Source organism: Falco cherrug, chromosome 4, assembly GCF_023634085.1.
Source record: "Falco cherrug isolate bFalChe1 chromosome 4, bFalChe1.pri, whole genome shotgun sequence".
In the NCBI taxonomy this organism is placed as follows: Eukaryota; Metazoa; Chordata; class Aves; order Falconiformes; family Falconidae; genus Falco; species Falco cherrug.
In genome coordinates this window covers 107308969-107326423 of record NC_073700.1, presented here as the reverse complement: position 1 = coordinate 107326423, position 17455 = coordinate 107308969, and the positions used below count along the sequence as shown (strand labels likewise).

At 35.4% G+C, this 17455-nt stretch overlaps 1 protein-coding gene across 3 annotated transcripts in view; it reads right to left on the bottom strand.

The window, feature by feature from the left end:
• The window catches only part of TBC1D5 (TBC1 domain family member 5), a 326021-nt gene that overhangs the window by 240041 nt on the left and 68525 nt on the right, over nt 1–17455 (bottom strand). The window contains exon 3 of one of the 3 annotated variants that reach the window (XM_055709547.1): nt 15394–15548. The exons of the other annotated variants lie outside the window; for them this stretch is intronic. The gene's annotated coding sequence lies outside the window, so the exon portion shown is untranslated. The remainder of the gene's footprint in view (nt 1–15393; nt 15549–17455) is intronic. 3 annotated transcript variants of the gene reach the window in all.

Sequence of the window (17455 nt, the reverse complement as noted above, 5' to 3'; positions counted from 1 at the left end):
CCATTCATATCTGAATAGCAATTTGACACATTTTAATATCACAACTAAACCAAAGTTTACCTGATGAATATATAAATACTGTCATTTCATGACTACAGTTACTACAGTTGGGGTGGACTCCAATGAAACTGAATCCTGGGTCTTTGCCAGTATTTACAAGGAAGAGTTTAGCAGCTTACATCCTGTGAGCAAAGTGGACATTTCATACAGCCAAAATCTCTGCAATACTCATATTTCTTCAGCATTCTGTTGATATCCTCCAAACTGAAGCACTCTGAAGCTTCTTTGAGCTTTCTATCCGTTTTTCTTTACCTTTGCCTGTTTTAAACACAAAGAATGTTACCAACTTGAATCCTTACAAATGTAGACTTGTAAGAAGTGTAAACTTCATCATCATCAAAATCAACACATCAAAAATAAACATTAATCCTCAGAGTCTTGCCCCTGTTACAAAGCATCCCCTTTCCGCAAACTCCTCTTTTGGCTGGCCAGATTGCCTCTTTAGTAGCGATGCTAAAGGAGCCAGTGGGTAGCTTCTTCACCAGCCTCAAAGGCCTCGTCCTCCCTTTCCGGTCCTGCTCCTCTCTGGGAAAAGACTTGACCAGCAAGCTCCTCTTTCTCAGATGAAAAAGACAGGATATGACCCCCTTTGCTTGCCTCAGTTAGACAAAATTTGCAAGGTTTTATGAACTAGTTGATGCCTTGTAGCATCCCTGCAAATTCCTCTGGCCTGTATTTGAACTGCAAGTTACAGGAAAAGGTCTTCAGTAAAGATTTTCTCAGATGCCACACAAGTATCATTGCACCACTGCAACTTTTTTTACATCTTAAGTCAATACTTTCACTATAAATTAAAGAGGCATTACTGTGGTCACCATCAATGAAACTACCAAAACAAAGTCTGTAGCTCTGCAGTTTTTCCTCAGAATTGAGTGCAGAATTGTATCCCCTTGAACACAATCTTTCAGGGAAAAAACAGGAGGGGAAGATGGCACTATATAACATGGCTTAATGTTGAGTTAGAGGAACCTCTAATAGCTTCCATGTAAGCTCGACTTGAGATTCTGTATTAAAAAGAAAAAAAAGCGTCTTTAGCACTTGTGCATTACATTTTGCCAATAAAATCGGAACTAAAACTTCATTAGCTTTGAAAAGATCTGAATTATTCTACTGTTACCATGAAAGCATCTTAACTCTTGCAGGTGAGTCAACACTCACTGTTCCCATTGTGCTTATAATTAATACTAACCTACGTATTAAATAAAAAGGTATACTGAAGATAGCTTCCTAGAAACGTCACTGACTTTTCCCTTTGCCAAATCCAGCAGCCCAGAAACACATGTTCACAAAAAATGCAAACGTGTTTCAAAACAATTTAGCATGTTGCTAATAAGAGAGAATGGGGTCAACAAGACATCCTTCAATATGTGGCTACAGTATAACATCTCTTGTACATAATTTTGTTTATAAGCACTTCTCACCTTTGTTAAGCTCTCTGCAGTGCAGAACAGCAATTGACTACTACGTCCTGTAGGTAAAAGCACTGTGATACCCCTTGCATAAACTAATATAGCTACATTACAGAAACACAATTTTCATCAACAGAGAATCAACTCCCAACTAACAATTTGTATCTTATTAAGACATTTCTGACTATGAATTTGACGTAATTTTCTCTGTCAGTTACATTTATAACCCTCAGGTTAGAGCTCTGAGGATAACTGCACATTAACAAAGGGCTGAAAAACCTTTGGTTTTGCTAGTGTTAGCATTGTCTGCAAGCTCACCAAATCACTGCATCCATTTACCTAGTTAAGAATGCCTTTGCAAGCAGCTGGAAAAGGTGGTCAAAACTGTTACAGAAGGTTTTTTATGGAAATAAGGTTACATGCTCACAAACTGTAGGACCAGTCTACAAAATATTTGCACATACAAAATATCTGTAAAGTTAAATTCAGTTTCCAAAGTGTATCAGTTGCGTGAGTGCATACCAAGATTCACGAATATCAGGTTAAAAGTCACCAATCTACCTTGACTATATTCAGTATCTTAAAAAAGAGCTATCATCCCATCTTTTTGCTACATCTTCATGCAGAGATTGAAACTGCACCACAGAGCAACGATTACAGAAAAAGGATCACATCTTCCAAACTATGTATTATGCTTCATCAAGACTTGACTCAACTTTTGGTCACTGTGCAGTTGGTGTATATTAGGTTTGCAAATCGGTATGTGAAGGCTGTGCATTTAATAATGAATACATGACTGCTTGGTCAGGGAGTCAAACAGATTCACCAGTGTAAAGATATGAGAACCTGCTTTAATAAGCTTTGTATGTTTCCAGCTTTTAAAGTGTTGTTAGCATCTGTTTACCTTACCAGGTGTTTGAAGTCATCTTAGATGTACAAATAAAAGAAGCCCTGAACAAAATGTTCACCCTGTAACTACAGACTTTTGAAACCTCTGAGAAAGGTACTAAGATCAGCAGAGGAAAAATCACTCTTTTCCGACGACTGTCTTCATTCCTTTCTACCTTCTCTCCACATTCACCTAAATTTCTTAAGGACTTGCAAGGAAAAGGGCCAACATATTTGGCCCCCTGAGTCTCAGGCACCTAAAGGACTGCTTATAGAACCTTGTAGGTCTTTCTTTCCTAGGAGCACGGTTCTTCCTGCTGGGGATAGTAAGCTTGCTATAAGCATCACCATCTTTCTGGTGACTCCAAATCCTCCGTAACAGCCAGGTCAGGTTGGAGATTCTTCTGCCTTCCTCAGCAAATCAGAAACTCACTGGATTTAAGCTGTGTAAACTTCACCTTCTCAGATTACCTGTGGTACAAAAGGTACCAAAGGAGACCTAATTCTTAAATAAATCAGAACAGAAACAGACTACAAAAAGCCCTTCTCTGAGAAAGATGGGGAATAGGTCTGTAGCTTTTAATGTTCAGTCCTTTCAGTTGTGAGGAGTAGGAGAAGGATCATAAACTTGATGCCAGTAATGATGCTGAGGAGGAAAAGAAAGTCAAGCAGATTCTCTGTGATGCCACATTCATATGGGAGTGATGACCCACATTGAGCACACTACTGTCAGGTAGCTGATGGATTAACTAATTGTTATTGTCAGAATTTTTTGTTTTCCCAAATTCCACTTTTCAAAATTAATTAATTGAAAATAATTAACTAATGCTTCTGATACACTAAACATCTTCAACCTTGACTCAACTGACACATTTGTTCTCTGCCTGACGTATTTTCAAAGCACATCAACAAAGAGGTAATAAAAACTTTGAATGTACATGGGAATGATCTCTTCCAGTGGCAGATTTTAAATAAAAATGGATGGACATGGCCATCTCGATTGTAACACCAAGTAAAAGTGGATGAATGTGGCCATCTTGATCACAAAACCATGCGGAAAAATACCACTGTTAAGTTTGTTCAAAATCTCTGAAGCGTCTATCAAAATATGGTCACATTCTGTGAAAGAACACATGCATACAAGTTACTGAAAAGCATGACAATACCAGCAGTTGGAACGACAAAACACAAACGTGTTCAAGTTGTGTGTAACACCATCTCTTTTAAGAGATACTGTCCAAAGCTTTGTTTACTATCATGCCTGCCTTTGACCTCCACAACATGACAGAAATACTTTTGCTCTTTTACTTTCTCCACGACTATCAAAAGGAAATGAGACTGCATTCCCTTTTCTGTGTTCTGTCCTGTCCTGAAAAATACTCCACATTGTAAGAGGGTCACTAATTCAGCCCAGCTTCTTGGTGAGCTGACTTATTGAAAGACTGCATTGGTAAGCTGCAGGTTCCCAAAAAGCATATACAAAGCTAGCATCTTTACAATGATTTACTGAAAGCAGCAGCTCGTTTTAATAAAACCATCCCAAAACATAAAATTGATTGAACCAACTGCTGTGCAGGGCATACACAACAGCTGATCAAAATCATTCAAGATTTTTATTCCTAGAATATCTCCAGAGCTTGTAGAGTTTTTCCTACTTTATTACTTCAGTTCTGATACACAACTCACTTAGGCAAGAAGAAAAATTAAGGCCGACTGATATTTGTTCTGATATTTTTAACCAGAAATTTAGATAAACTCAAACTAATCTTACACGTGAAAAATCAAAATTAAAGCCAAATATACTTGATAATCACCAGCAGTTTTCATAACGTAAATACTATTATCTTCCCAATTATCACTTTTCAAATGATATAGCATGCCTTGACTAATTGTATCCCGGAGAAGCTCCACAACACACCATACAGATTACTCCAAAAGGCACAACATTTCTTATATTTAAAAAAAAAGTTTTAATGGGTAGATTTATAATGGCATTTTAATATAAAAAAGAACACTGTGCTTTAAAAAAGGCAGTAAAACCTGAAAACTTTTTCCCAACTGAAAAGATATAATTGCTACCTTTACTTTCCTTACACAAAATATCATCAATTAGAGTTTATCTATTTTGTTGAGCATAACAAAAAGTTCACCTTTTCAGACTGTGCTACATGAAGCTTTGCTTGCCTTTTACAGAGTAAAGTAATTTTATGGTACTGTGTCACAATGAAGGACAAAGATAAGCCAACTGTTTAGATTCCTCTCCTTTATGTTGTGGCTTTGATCACTAACAATGCTGTGTGAACAGCCAACAGAAGGCTGACATTTCATAAAATATGCAGTGATAAAAACTAATACTGTAGCATCTGGGAGCGATATATAAAATGCAGAAATACACCTAATAACTATGATCTTAAATTACAAGTTACTAAAAGCTAAATAAGCAGCATACCTAAAAGAAAGAAAAAGATTAAGGCAGGATTTCCGTGCTTCTAGTCCTAAAAACAAATTTTAAAAAATTAATCCAAGATATACTATCTATTATTCTTAACAATTCCCTTTGATCTTAAAAGCAGCGTTGTAGAACAATGCTTTTTTGCTGTATCATTAGGTATCAGCAAAAGCTAAACACAATATAAGCCTTCTTTATCCTGTATTAATGCTCTAATGCTCTGTGAAGTCCCCTTTATTGTCTCTTTTAAAATATCAATAACACAAAATACATATAAAACCCAGTGACTGCCTCTTCACTGTTGTGGAAAAAGCTGAAGCTCTGTGGTGACCAAAATAAGTAAAAATCCTTCCAATAAACTACATAAATTAAGTAAATCTCAGAGCAGATATTACATTGTTTTCATTTATTTACCTTAAGAACATTAAGAACATACAAGACAGGCCACATAGAACAGAGGATTACGTCCTAGAAAGTAGTGAATCCCTAAAGAACTTACAAGTCATAGTAAATAACCGATTGCTTTCTTTGCTCTTACTATGTTGCGGTAGCTAAGAAGCTAAAAACAATTCCTGGGTGCATTACAGGGAAATACATGGTAGTACTAAGGACCTGCAATTATCTCCACATATGGCATCACTGCAACGCTATAATCAGGCCTACTATCTTTAATTTAAAAGAGAGCTGAAATTAAAAGGACCCCAAAAGAAGTTACAAGAACTACAATCAGGAATACCTTCTTGTTATTATGTGTATGTGAGAGAGAAGACACAAGATCAGTACATTTCGTTTATTTATGAGATTAGAAATTATTTGATTGAGATCTACAACTTACTACATGTGGAAAAGATGTAATAGTCAATAACTTTCTAACGAAGCACAGAAAAGGACAGTAAGACAGTCACTGAAAAACAAAATCAGACAAATTTTGTCTGGAAATACACCACCTTCATTATTACATCAGATTAGCTAGGGACATAACGCATCTCCTTTTGTATCTTAAATATCAAGCTAAAGGTGAAGTAATGATTTTGATTTTTAAAAAAATAATTAAATCTTTACCTTGTATTATGTCAAAGACGGAATGACTAAATAACCAAAATGATCTCTCCTGCACTGAAAGCAGTTTAATATTAAAGAAACTGCAATACATAATTAACTTTAAAGGACCGTTTTACAGATAAACTATGTTCTCATTTATGATTCCATGGGTCATACTTTTCTCCAATTACACTCAATATGAAAAAACTACTTTATCAAACATAATTTCAAAATAATTTTAGGAAAGTGCAAGTATATTATCTATATTTACGAGAATACATCATCAAGAAACAAAAGAGTGAACTATGTGGTGCAATAGGTTAATCAACTACTGGTCGTCCACAGGTCTATGTAAACGTTAATATGAAGCTGAAACAAACAAAAAAAAAAAAAAAACAAACCAAAAGACAAAGCCAAAGTAATTGGCCCAAATCATCTGAATATGATAGTTCAACACCTGCTTATGACGTAGATGGTAGAACTTTCTCAGCACAGTTATGAGGTCAAGGAAAATGTAGCAAACCCAGCCTTTCAGTATCAGGCCTTCATTTAGTGGCAGGGGAGAAGGAATCATGTATCAGATGAAAAACAACGCAAAAGAAAATCTATATTTGGTGCGTGAAGAACTGAAAAGCATATTTTCTGTCTGAAAAACCCGTAACAGTTTAAGTATGTGGGAGGCAATTGTCCTTGTGCTTATAATTAGATCCAAATTTGGGGATTTCACTGCTTAATGCACACCCACCCGCCTGTTATTCTTACAATGTTTTTGCATGTCACTTAATGGAGATGAATACTCTTTTCCCACCTCATATTTACATCAAGGCTATTTAATTTTTTTAGGCCGCTATAACAGGTTAAATGGCATTCTTAACATCACTCTTCATCTCCCACTGGACAACAAATGGCATTATAAGACTGAGAATAGATGAAGGCATATTTACATTCATAATGTTCTTGACTATAACATTTATGTAAATTATAATTTTACATTTGCAAATACCATAATTCTCAGTTTCAATGAATACTTCACTACTCTTTTATCATTAACTTCCTATGTACATTACTTGGAGAGAAAACACCAATGCAAAATAAAGAAACAAAGTGCCCTGATCAGAGAGGTACAGATCTTCTGTAAAAGAAAAAAATATTTTGCTTCTAGATTGATTTTACCTCTGTATAGACAGGGTGTTGGACTACACCTGACCGCTCATTCAGAGTGCATAAAACCTACAGGTTTCTAAGAAGGTAACAAACCCCAAATTTCAAAGAGGCTTATATTTTAACCCCAACAAAATCAAACAACTTTATTGCTGATGAAAATTATTTTTTCCCATCTGTAGAAATAATATTTTTTCTATTCATTGATAAATGCAATTAATGCTGACTATGCTAATTATAGAACTGCATGTAGAGTTTGGAAACGTGTTTACAGATGTTACACAAGAACAGAAAGACTCCAAAATATCAATTTTCATTAACTAAGCTATTGCTCCACCAAATGGATAGAATGTTTTTTCAAGATCCTCAGAGTGGAAAATTAACTTTTCAGTTAAGAAGAATATTCACCTCTCATATTAACACATGTACACTTACGCACAAAACCTGTGTATTTCTATGTACACTTTGTTGGGATTTTTCTGTGATGGTCAGCTAAATATTTCCTTTGATCTTTTAAAATGTAAATCTAATTCAAAAAAATCTATGCTTCCAGAATGAAAAACTGTCAAAACAAAGAGGTCCAATATCCTGACTTATTTTGAAATGAGGAAATTTTTTGGTAAGAGCTTAGTAAGTTTTGGTAAGAGCTTGGTATGATATTTTTAGAATGTAAATGCAAACACATGCAATGGAACAGCTCTCAGACTACCACAGTCTCAGATACATATGTTACTCACCTTAAGGAAGCAATATCAGACATGTAAGACAAGTCAGGTCAGTCCTGTGTATAATGAAATTGCTGATTATGTATGTCGTTTTTCAAGTTACTCAATGTGTAATCTTTAGAAGACTCAACTTCAAATGCAAAGACTGTGTATACACTCAAAGAGAAACTCTTTAAAAGAACAGTGACTTTTCTGGTCACTCTTATCTTTGTGCCAGGTAATAGAAATAAATCTAAAAAGGACTTCAAGTTGATGTTCCAGTTTGGCAGGTGGGGTGTGTATGGACTCGGACGATGACCCAAACCACCAAATCATCTGTTCCATTAAGTATCACTTCCCTTTCCACAGTTACTACAAGCAATTTATTTCCTGTGTAAAGTACTAAATTTCCTAAGTTTCTGCTGAATGCCTGGCAAAAGGGAAATCAGCAGGGGTATCACTGATGCATCAGTCTGAATTATGGCTACCAAACTGGAATCTCTTCCTCTTAGCACAATACAAATATTGTAAAAAGGGACAGCTACTCTGTGGGACTTTTAACAGCCAGACCTTCAGGGACATTGAGAAGATCTTCCCAAACTCACAGAGTTTATTCGTACAGGGAACAGTGAAACCAATCTAATACCACTCCCTAATATTTGCTGCAGGGAAAATACTCAAACCTTAAACTAACCTCATTGTTAATTACAAAAAATTAAAACAGTCACAAGAAACAAGATGCTGAAAACTATTTGAATACTGAATAAGTCTTCTTACATGCAGCCACAACTCTTCAAAGAAACTTGCACATGAATTCTGCATTTCAGGTTCCTGCATTTTAATTGTGTTCACTAATGATATATTCGAGGAAGCAATATATCAGAAAAGTGTCAGAAAAGTTACAAAAGCTACATTAACCAAATTTTTTTTTCAAAGAATCTAGGAACACAAGGCAGATCCCTGTGTAGAGTAATAATGTCATCAATGAAGAAATCTACTGAATATTAAAACTTTCTTTTTTATATGAAATACATAATACTTTTTGTGATGTATTATAATACATTATCTTTTGGAATGAGAAAAAAGATTTGCATAAGAATGGTTTTATATTTATGTTAGTCTATTACTTATCTTTGCTAAAAACTAAACATTAAACAAAAACTGTGATTGTTTCCCCAAAAATGCTACAAATCCATGTAGCTTTCATAACTACAATTTTCATGCACAAATTCGTTCAACATTTTCACCTCATTCATCAAAATGCATTTAATATGTGAAATGAACATAGATACACAATTAGTTGGTCACTAATCACCTAGCTGGTCACTATTCATCCAGAGCAAATTTTCACGCTATAAAATATCCTCAACTGGAGCACCAAATCCTGATTAGACATAGCTAGATACCGATTTACTACTTAAACATTTAGCTGTTTCCTTTGCTTTTGTCAAAACATACTTTTTACAAAGCAAATGCCTTTTTAAGTCTTGAAGCCAAAATCCCACTGTATGAATTTTCTGTTAAAATAAACAACAACAAAAAAACCCCAAATCACTCTACTAAATTCCTGTTAATTTCAAGCACTTATGTTCATACAGAGAAAACTCAGTCTGAAAATTTAGAAAAGTACTCCTGTATTTGCTTTAAGTTATATACTTTCCAAAGTCTGAGTCTAAATGACCAAGAAGAAACAGTACAATCTGTGCTTTTAAGAGCAATGTGTAATTAAGGTTTCCCCACCCTTTACTCATGGAAGAAATACTGTTGCTTCTGGATTTTGAATTCATTAAAATCACTTTCCTGTCAGACGGCAAAAGTGTCTCCAAGGAAGAGTGTCTTTTTGTTGTTACATTTTATAGGAAGAATACATTCACCTAGAAAGAAGAACATTTCCTTCCTTTTCTACTCTCTACACCCCTCCGCCAAATATTTACATGAGAATGGCAGTTTCTTCTTGGCTCCCACTATAGAGTGTATTTCTGGGATTTTAAAATAATCTAGATTAATATGCCAAGATAATGTCTGAACATTTATAATATAGAGAAATCCTTGCAACTGATCTACAGCTCCCTTGCAGACAACGAGAAATAAGGCCATTTTCAAGACACAAGTAATCTGATCGTGCTTTCATATGACCTCAATATTGCAAGGCATGCATGGTCCTGAACAACAGTAATAAAGTAACATTCACCCATTTCTCCTAAATCTAGTTCAACCATTTGTACCAGAATCTTAGTAAATTAATTCTTAATAGAAAAGATCTTACAGGACACATAACATTGAGAAAACTACTGCAAAGGTTGGTGGCGGGATTTTAATCCTCCTTTAAAAAATGTAAACTGTAGAAACTTTATGTTCTTAAATAAAGTGTTTAATATGAAGTCATATACTGTACATCACTGAATGCAACCTTGAATAACACCGCACGAAGTTGCTTAGAAAGTTGTGAGTTTCACATAAAAGTTTGACATTAATTTATTTAAATACAATAGAGCACTGATCATAAAGAATAACTTCTGACCATCACGGCTCCTATTACCTTAAAGAAATGTATAAAGTTATATATTTAATATACATGTTCATTGAATAAATAGCACTAAGCAATGTGCGGACCATTTTAAATTAGTAGGCAGTTGGTCACCACCATCATTTTAATTTGGCTTTATTCATCTGCTCTTTACCTAGTTACAAACGCTGACCAGTCACAACTGAGAAATGCTGCTACTTGCATCGGAGATACAGTCCCTACCACTGGACTCCAACTGCACATGGTTGGCATCTACACTGGTACTTGTCAGTATCATTCAGTATACATTCAGATCAATATAACTTCAGAGTGAAAGGCACCAAAATTCTGTGAACTTCCTTAAGAATTTGTTCTAGATGCAATGCATTCTGTAAGTCCCACAGTATTTCTTGAGGAGGTGGAAAAGGAAACAAAAGTGAGCCAAGGATAGCCATGAAATAGCATTCCTTCCCCTTCAAAGGAAGTTGCAGCAAATTTTTTAGAGATTTTTTTCCTTTAAAACCTTACTGAAACATTATCACAGCTCTGAGCATACCAGAGACAACTGTCTGTGACGGTCACATCTATGGTAAGAGGATCACTTCAAATGAACCAAAGTATCATTATAGCATCTTTTTAAATATCTACCACTGGCAACCTAACAGTTTCTCCCCTCCATGGCTTTCTTCATGCAGAAATAGTTAAGGCTGAAACTCTTAATCCTTTAAGAAAAACTTTAAAAGATTCTTATGTATCAAATTGCGATTAGCATTTAGGATCACCTAAGTTAGCAGTCATCTCTTACTGAAAAAACCCCCCACAAATAAAAGTCTTCTGACCAGGCTCAAGCAATACCACTTGCTACCACCGTGATACTTCCGAATTTTGAAGGTCAACAAAATGCAGAAAAGAGGGCATATAATGAAACTATGTAAGAGACACACATAACAGTAAGCAGGTAACAACAAAGGCAAGAAGTTGCTGTCCTCAAGTAGAATCATAGACTGGTTTGGGTTGGAAAGGACCTCTTAAGATCACCCAGTTCAACCCCCTGCTACGGACAGGAGACACATCTTCCAACAGACCAGGTTGCTCAAAGCCCCATGCAACCTGGCATTGAACACTTCCAGGGATGGGGCATCCACAGCTTCTCTGGCAACCTGCTCCAGTGTCTCACCAGCCTTACTGTAAAGAACTTCTTCCTTACATCTCATCTAAAGCTGCCCTCTTTCAGTTTTTAAACTAACGCCCTAAATCCCTATAGGCCCTGGTGAAAAGTCTTTACGTTTCTCATAAGCCCCCTTTAAGTGCTGGAAGACAACAGCAAGGTCTTCCTTAGCACTGGGATTTCCAACTAGCAAGGCTGGTTTCCTGGTTACAATGAAAATGAACTATAAAGCAGGCACCAAGTACAATGAAAAAAGCTCTGCCAGAGCTGGCCGGGCTCTGTGCAATGCCAGCTCAGGCTTCAGAGCCACGCTGCCCAAAATGGGGCTCAGGAAGCAAATGGGGCAGCCTGCCAAGGGGCAGGGGCAAGGCAGATGCAGCAGACAAAAAGCGCTGCCAGAGGCAACTTGAACTAACAAAGATGTGAAACAGTACCAATTTTGTCAAGTGAGGACCAGCTACATAAAGCGGATAAATCCTGACATGGTACCAACAGAGAATAAAAGATGTCTGAAGAGAGAGGGCTATAACACATAGCAGTGCTAATCCTCACCAGGAGGATCTAACAGCTACTCAAAATAAAGCTATGAGAATTACTAGTCCTAAGGTGGTGTGTACCCTTGCCGGGAACGGATATAACTTGGTTTTAGTGCTTTACAAAATAACTCTTAATCCTGGACTTGTTCTTCCATCCTTTGAAGCTGCATGTCCTGCAAATGTTGCTACATCTGACAAAAAAGTCCGTAGCTTATGGATATTTCTCTCTATAGCCAATATCTGCCATCCAGCCATAAATTAAACATGGGTGCATGGACCACCCACACTGTAGGAACAGCAACAGCAGAAACACTGCGATGAGTGTATGTTGGTTTTTTTTTTTCCTGAAAGACTTAAAATGTTCTGCTCATACAGAGGTGTGATGACCTTTGTGAGCTGTGTAGCAGTGAGTGCAACAAATGGGTCATTTAGTTGCTCCAGAAACCACAGAATACTGTAGTATTTAAGAAAAGATACCATCTGTAACAAGATTGCACATCACCAGTGCTTTAGAAACTGATACAGAAGCTTCTTCGAACTTAAAGGAAGTAACTGACAAATTATAAAATGCCACCTATTCTAAAGCCTGTAAGAAAGCATTTAAAATCACAAAGATTTCTTTGTAGAAAGTATGTATTTCAAATTATAACTACTTTCTGCAGTATTTGAGATATTTCCTCTGAAAAATACACTTCATGTTTCCTGATGCTCATGATAACTCAGTTTAGAAAACGAAGACTTTAGACCTAGAATGTAAGCCAACAACTATCCACTATTATATGAGATTTAATTACTCCTTAAGTCAAAACTGTGCTTAAAGCTATATAGTACTTCAGTTTCCTTATAAAACTTTGCAGTAGTGAAACTTGTTTGGCCAGTTTCATTATTATGTCAACATAAAAAAATCTGAAAGGCATGAAATTGGAAAGTGTTAAATGAAACCAATCTTGGAGAAGATTGGAATACTTTCAAGCACAGGGAAATACAGGGAAGCAAGTAACTGGCATTTACAAATATTTTGCCTCCAGATAAATTATTTGTTTTAAATATAGGTTTAAAAAATTCGGAATAATAAGCAAAACAGTTGAAATGAGCATTATCGCTTTCCCACCAAAAAATTCTTAATACGGTTTAATTCAGAGTCTGAAAAATCTACAGCATATCAGTCCTGAAACAACTGTGTCAAGCTTACTATGAAGCAAGCACATGGTCATATAATTTTAAAACAATTATACATGTCTGAAATACTAAGGTTCCTCAAAAACATCAGCTCCAACGTTATTTTCTAAAGCAATATTCATGGCTTTCCTTAATGAAATTTCTATTTTCTTGTTTTCTATGAAGAGCTTTAAAAGACAGAATGTAAAGGACAGAGGAGAGTCACCGTTCCACAAAGAGGGGATAGGGAAAGAAAACAGGTGCATTTTGGCCATTTATTTTAATCACGAAGACAGAGCAGGCAATTTCGTTTTTCCTTCTTCCTTTCTCATTTTCCCTCAGCAGCCAACAAGAAGCAACAGATCTATTGATTACATGCATACTACCTTATTGCATGGATAAGTAAAATCAAGAGATGAAATGGAAGGTAAGAGCAGCAGCCACAGCTTCAGGTTTGCAGCTCAGGTATCAAGAATTGCCTGTAGCCTGGTCTACCACTGAACAAGGATAATACCTACTCTGCAAATGAAAGATATCTGGCAGGTTACACGGAAACCCCAGCTGCCTGAAGCTAGTCTTCTTCACTGGTCTGAACGCTGCCTCCAACACTTGGACTGAAAGAGGAGGAAAGCATTACACTACTGAATTTGGCTCACTATGAACTCCCCGTGGGGTAAAAGCCAACTTCGTCAAAAGCCTTAATACTTAAAGATCTACCAGGCTTGCTCATGAGTGCATAAATCTTAAATTAAATGTACATCAAGCTAACCAGAATATTCAAAAGCTGCTATAGCAATTTTCAACAACAATTTTTACCTAGTTTTTGGAAGACACGTATTCTCTAGGAATAGGAAAAAAACCTACTCTAATTAGTTTTTCTAAGGAACAAAAGAAAAAGACATTCCCAGAATTATGTAGATCAGAACAATGAGTTCATTATATAATTTACTATAGGATTATTATGTCATGTTTTAATTTCACAAAGTGGGATGCAATGAAAAATAATCTTGATATAACCTACAATACACAATGTAAACACTTGAAAATGGTGAAATCGTATAACCAGACACACACACACAAAAACACCAAACCACCAGAAGTACAAATCTACTTCTCAACTCTTCCTAACAGTTCCAAAATTCAGGCACATATCCAGAAGAACTTTCTGCCCCACGTCTGGTCAGTAAAGAAATTGAGGTTAACCTTTAATTTTTAATGTCACCTGCAGCCAGCGACTGCTTTTTCTAATGCAAGTGACAGATAAACAGCAAAACACTCCCAAGATGATACACAAAGCACCACATACCATAAGTGCATTTTTATTTTTATACTAACTCAATTTCTCAAATGGATAACCAATGTTCCTACTAATTTACATTAAGAATTGAGTGAGGCATGAAAATTGTTCTGATGCATAGGCTCTATTTCTTTAATGTACTGCATAGTGTTCTCTACTTTATTGCAATGCTGGAGAAAGCTAACTACACTTAAAAGATACAGAAACTATACATGCAAAACCACAAGCACATATATGTCTTTAAAAATCACTTCAGAAAGTGTTTGAAATTATCCAGAGCAGTATAAAGAAAAAATAACTAAAGTCACTGACGGAAGTCAGTAAAAGCAAAAAATTGTCCCTATTAAAATGAGTTTCCTGACCTTTCACCACTTGAACTAGTGTTTTTCTGTAGACCAATACTACTACTATAAATCTACATTGCTAGGATTTCAACTTCCTAATTCCTTTACACAATTCAATAGTATCACCTTAACACTTGCAAGGTAATTACAAACTAAGCAGAGGAAAAATGGCAAATTGAGGTAATATAATCTAGCTATTTAAGACAAAATTGGCAAGTCTTTAACAGCAAACACTGTATCATTACTAAACAACACTGCCATGTTGTTAATGTAAGGAGAAGTTTGAATTAGATGGTGAATTGCCCATCCAGGTCCAGACTTAGGGCATATTATGGGAGAAAGCAAAGAAAAGCTCCCACTGGCACGGTCTATGTTTCACCAGTTCTGTGGAAAGCAGACTTCAATACAGTTATCCATCACTTTTAAAACCAAATACCACAGTCAATATTTTCACTTGTCTTTTAAAATTAATTGTAGTAAAGTAGGGAGAGAAGCATGTAAGTTTGTAAAATAAGATCTTTTTAAAGAGAAATGGCATTTAAAATAACATTTGGACAACTACAAGAAAAGACATCACTTAATTTTTATCAATGCTAAATATGTAACTATGACGTTAATGAAATCAGGGAAAATCAGTTTGTTTGTTTTTTAAACATAGAAATAATAACTCACATAGTGGCAGATGCTCAAACACAGAGGAGACAGTTGTCCTTAGAATTATATTCTCCGTTCATTCAACAGTCAGGTAGCATTGGGTTAAGGCCCAGCCACCAGCAGCAACGAGGAAGCTGAAGTAGCAGTCCCAGTACAAGACTTCTGGAACCAACCTTTGGATGGAAAATAAAAATGCCTGATGAAAAAATGCTAAAAACATTTTTTAATTTTTAGTTTGACCTAAATGCATTCAAGTAACCTAAGGCATCGGAGTTCTTCTGGAAATTTCCATATAACAAAAAGTCAAATGACCAAAACTAGTGTTTTTTTTCCAAGACAAATAACTATTTCACATAATCATGTAACAGGAGAGATGAAAGCAATGTAAGTCTTAACAACATGTAAGATAAGTTTCTAAGATGACGATAATGGTAGAGAGACACCTCTGCCAAATTGAGAATTCTGAAGATTTCTCCAGTATTCAACCTGAAATTTGCATCAACATGAAATTCTTGGCTATTGCTCAGGGTTATTTTAAACTCCTAGTGTAACTGAACTTCTTACAGACATGTATTGTGCAAATTTCAGTAACTTGATATTATCAAATTTGTTTTCTATAAAGTGGTCAACTCATTATTAATAAGAACCAACAAATTGTTCAGGGTTCCATAACACACTACAGCTGGTTATAAAGGCACTAAAAATGTTCAAGCCTATGGTTCTAAGAAAAATTCCATCAACCGATAAGCCATCTATCTTTTAACTCTCTTTCAAATGTTTAAAAATGCAGTTGTAAATCCAGAAAAATACCTTTTCAAAAACATCTCCCTTTAAAACATGTTTATGCAGAATTTTTCAACTACTGTGAGATAATTATTCACATAATGATGGGATAGACTATTTAAAAGTAATTTTTCCTAGTAAAAATACGCAAAGCTAATAGTGCTGAATTTGAAACAGCATCTTCCCTCTTTGAAAAGCTGGTACTTTACTCTGTTTCTGCAATGTTTCCATCAGAAAACCTAAGAACACAACCATCTAGACACAAAAAAAAGTCCTAGAAGACATTGATTTTGCAGGTAAGTGCTCAACTAGCTCCTGTAATCTGACTATTGTTGCCAAAACAAATTAAATTGCTTTTAGAAATAAACTATGAAAAACATACTCATTTTGAAGGAATAAACTTGAGGACATCTTTTTAAGAAATTAAACTAAATACAATTGTCTACACATAAGTTTATTAAACAGTTCCAACCAAATAGTGGGTGGTGGGTTTTTTTATTTGGATTACTATCCTAGTTGCAATATACTAGCATATAAATGTATTTTTATTCTAGAGCATACTTTGAGTTATTAAGCTTGGCATTAAATTTTGTAACAAGATGTAATATATCTAATTCAAGAGGGCTTAGAGTATTCCTGTATTACTTATTAATATGTTAAGTGAATGTTTGGACAATTGATTTCAACTAGGTTTTGTGACTAAAACATGTGACAAAACACAATTTTCAAATTACATTGTCCATTTGTCATAACTACTGCTCTTTCTGATTTCTATAGGTGTTAACAAATTAAGCAAAAAGAGCCTCACTGACTAAATAAGAACAGCCAATTCAGAATTTAAAAACAACCATCATATATACACAAGCCTTAGCAAAGTATCTTTACTGCTTTTCCTTGCTGTTCTGCTTTCCTAATTCTTTCTTTTGCTTTTTATACCCTCCTTCCTGCACTGTCCCCTTAAACAGACCATAGCCTGCAAATAAAGAACAGTGAAGATATATATTTGCAGAGGACTTACTACAGTGAGACCATAGTCTTGTACTGAAGTAATAATGAATAATAAATGTATTGCTCAAGTATCACAATAAGGCAATTCAGTCACAGCTGGATCCAATCAGGGACTGGTTTGCTTAGAAAGATCAATATATTTAACACATTGATCCTGTAAATTCTTGCTGAAACACAAACATCCCCAGCCAATGGCTTAAATAACGGTTATATAGCAAAAGAAATACAAAATATGTAAGTCCTAAAAACTGAGGTGATGACAATTTATTTCATACCAGTGCAGCACAAT